General features: G+C 39.9%; 1 pseudogene; it reads left to right on the forward strand.

Moving 5' to 3' along the window:
* Nucleotides 1-341: 341 nt before the first annotated feature.
* LOC101993605 overlaps nucleotides 342-3,276 on the forward strand; it is a 32,320-nt pseudogene continuing 29,385 nt past the window's right edge.

The following is a 3,276-nucleotide window of genomic DNA, read 5'->3' on the forward strand; positions in this document are numbered from 1 at the left end:
GAAGTTTATTCCCCATGGCCAAGAGTGTGAGAGATGCAAAAAACAGTGGCTATGGATTTGCGAATATCTTTGAGATAGGATGAGGATCGAGAGATAGGACAGGTCAATTTGAGTTCCTTCAGCACAGGAGTTAAGAAGCAGGCAGGACCACTCTGAGTGTCCTGAGATGAGGACAGCAATACTAGATGAGACAAGGCCAACAGTCTGATACAAGATGAAGAAAAGAGTCTCAGACGAGAAACCAGATCTCAGTCCTCAGCCATGGGGAGTCAGCAGAGATGAATGCCAATGAAAGTTGACTTGGAGAAGGGGACCTTACCATTTAGTTGGCAGGTGTAGTGATGGAGCAGGCACAAGAAGTGGAAAATGGTCCAAGTCCAGGCTCTCCACATGCCCTCAGCCAGCCTGCCTGCCTGAAAGTGGAAGGGAATGTGGCTGAGTCAGGTACCAATGTTATCATTCATAATGCTGGTGACCCGAGGCCAGTCCCACAAGGGGCAGTGCCGGGTAATCTAAGGCCATGCAGGTCTTCTAGTGGGTGGGAGACCATGGCAAGTAAGAGACAGACAGATACACCATGCAGAGAGAGCTTGGTATAGAGTATATTTAATGGATAAGGGGATTATGGGAGAAAGAGGAAAATAGAGAGATAGAGATGATAGATAGATAGATAGATAGATAGATAGATAGATAGATAGATAGATAGATAGATAGATAGATAGACAGACAGACAGACAGATAGATAGAGGGAAAAAGGGGGAAGAAGGGAGGGGGCAATAGTTACCTTCTCAGAAGGGGGACAGACACAGAGAGAGCTGGCTTGGGAAGAGGCAGAAGATCTACTTGCCTCAGCAGTGGGGGTAAGGGGTAGGGATGGGACTGGGGAGATTTGGAGTGGGTAGGGCTTGTCTCTTAAAGGGAAAGGGTACCCAGGCAACAGACCAGGCCAGCAGATTGCAACAGTAACTCTAACCAAACAAGTAAAAGACCTCTATGACAAGAAATTTATGTCTTTGAAAAACAGAAATTGAAGAAGACACCAGAAAATGGAAAAATATATCCCATGCCTCAGTCTCTCTGCTCTCCAGATAATCTTATTACTCTCCAAATAATCTAAATATGGGAAAGTCATTTTTTAGGAACTATTGTTCTCTTACATGCTTAAGATTCTTAATTTCCCTTCAGAGCTACAGATACGTTTGTCTTAGCACATTTGGTTTGCTATATCAAAATGTCCCAAACTTGTTGGCTTATAAGCCATAGAAACTTGTTTCTCATAGTTTAAACACCTGGAAAGATCATTATCAAGGTACTGGAAGATTCAATGTCTGTTGAGGACTTCCTCTTGTGTTCTAGAAGATTCTTGACAACTACATCTTCAGGTAGTGAAAGAGACAATGCAGCTCCAATGAACTTTTTAATGAGGGCTCTAATCTCATTCTAGGGGCTTTGCCTTCACAGGGTAATCACGTGCATAATATCATCATTTGTACTGGTGATTAAAATTTCAATTTATGCCTTTCAGGGAAATGGAAATGTTCAAACCAAAGCAAGGTTCAAATCCTTGACCCTAGCTTGACTGTGGGCAGAGGTTGCTAGGAGTGCTCTCCAGATTTTGGTTTGTTGTTGTTGCTTGTTTTTGGTTTTGGTTTTTTGAGATGAGGTTTCTCTCTGTTGCCATGATTGTCTTAGAAGTCCCTCTATAGACCAGGCTGGTCTTGAACTCAGAGATCTACCTGTCTCTACCTCTTGAGTGCACTACCACTGCCAGGCAAAGTGTTCTCTCTGTTCCTATTCTCAGAACAATTCTTTGACACAGACGAACAGCCAATGCTATCCATATTGAGCAGTCCTGAAATAGTTGTATTTTGTTCAATTTACTCGGTTCATACATTCTCATAACAATAAATCTTACTTAGAAACTTTTTAAAAAGTCAAGTGCTTTAGAGGAAAGTTTCTTGTAGAAAAAAATCAGATGCAGAACACAAAGTGAAGCCAAAGTATAATAAAATTTATGTAGTCTTGTTATGTAATGTATTCTACTAGTAATGAACAAAGAAGTAGTCAGAGAATTGCCACAGGGAAATAAATAAAATGGAATGATGTTTGAGTAGCTGCAGAAGACAAAATACATTAATAGGAACATCAAGAAAAATGCTTTCTTCTAGAAAGAATGTTTTATAAACTTAGAAATGTTTTTTCACCTACAAGAGTCTAAAGTAACTTATACTACATTAGTTGATTACCAACCCTTCAGTGTATCAGATTCCAAAATGAGGATAAGTTATGGAAAAGTATATTTGCTCTTTTAGATAAGCAGAAATTCCATACCCCATCACAAGAGTACCTTGGTTCTGCCTTCTACTATTATTCTCGAGCAATTATATATCAATTTGACTAGAGAGACATGGACAATTCATAATATATTTCTTCGATGATAGAATGCCATAGTAGCAGCATTGGTTAAAAAATTCATGCATGCAACACGTAATTTTTTAGTTAACTTTGTTTCCAACTTAATGCTTCTATTCAACTAGATCTTCAGTAAAACAATCCCAAACTCAGTATCAGTTGTTTCTAGAGTTTCCTCCTTGACCTCAAATTGCTCAAGAACTCTATAATGCTAACCATTTGTCTCAAGAGAATGGGAGAAGTCTGGGGAAAGTGTCAACAAATGTGTCTATTGCTAAGTCAGCTCACCGTTACTGCTGATTGGTTTTCAGCTTTCTTGTTGCCTTTGTTATGGTTAAGCTGTGTGTATGAAGTGGAAATACCTATCTGGAATCAGTACGTAAAAGTGCTACACAGTTTCCAAAAAAGAGAATAGTGCCATTTGTGCCCCAAATCTAGAATTTTCCACTATTTTCTGTTGTTGTTATATGAATTCTACTCATTTCCCTCCGTCTGTTTGCTTCCACATGTCCACTTCCAAATCCTCCAGTGGCTGAGGGAAATTAGAATTTGGATTACTTGTAGACTATTTTTAGTTTTCTCTCTGTCACATCCCTCCCCTGAGGGAGGCCTTAGATTAATACTTTCTCTCTTTGAATAGGAAGAAGGAAATGCAACATGATACAATGAGAAACATAATTATTTTTTAGTAGATTATGAATGGCTAGAGAAATTGTTGAGCAGTTAATGTGCACTGCTCTGTCAGAGGACCCAAGTTTCACTCCCCGTATCTATTAGCTCCAGTCCCCCCCTCAGGAGGATCTTATGCCTTTTCTGGATCTCTCTCTCTCTCTCTCTCTCTCTCTCTCTCTCTCTCTCTCTCTC

The sequence above is a fragment of the Microtus ochrogaster genome, chromosome 7 (genome assembly GCF_000317375.1).
Source record: "Microtus ochrogaster isolate Prairie Vole_2 chromosome 7, MicOch1.0, whole genome shotgun sequence".
NCBI lineage: Eukaryota > Metazoa > Chordata > Mammalia > Rodentia > Cricetidae > Microtus > Microtus ochrogaster.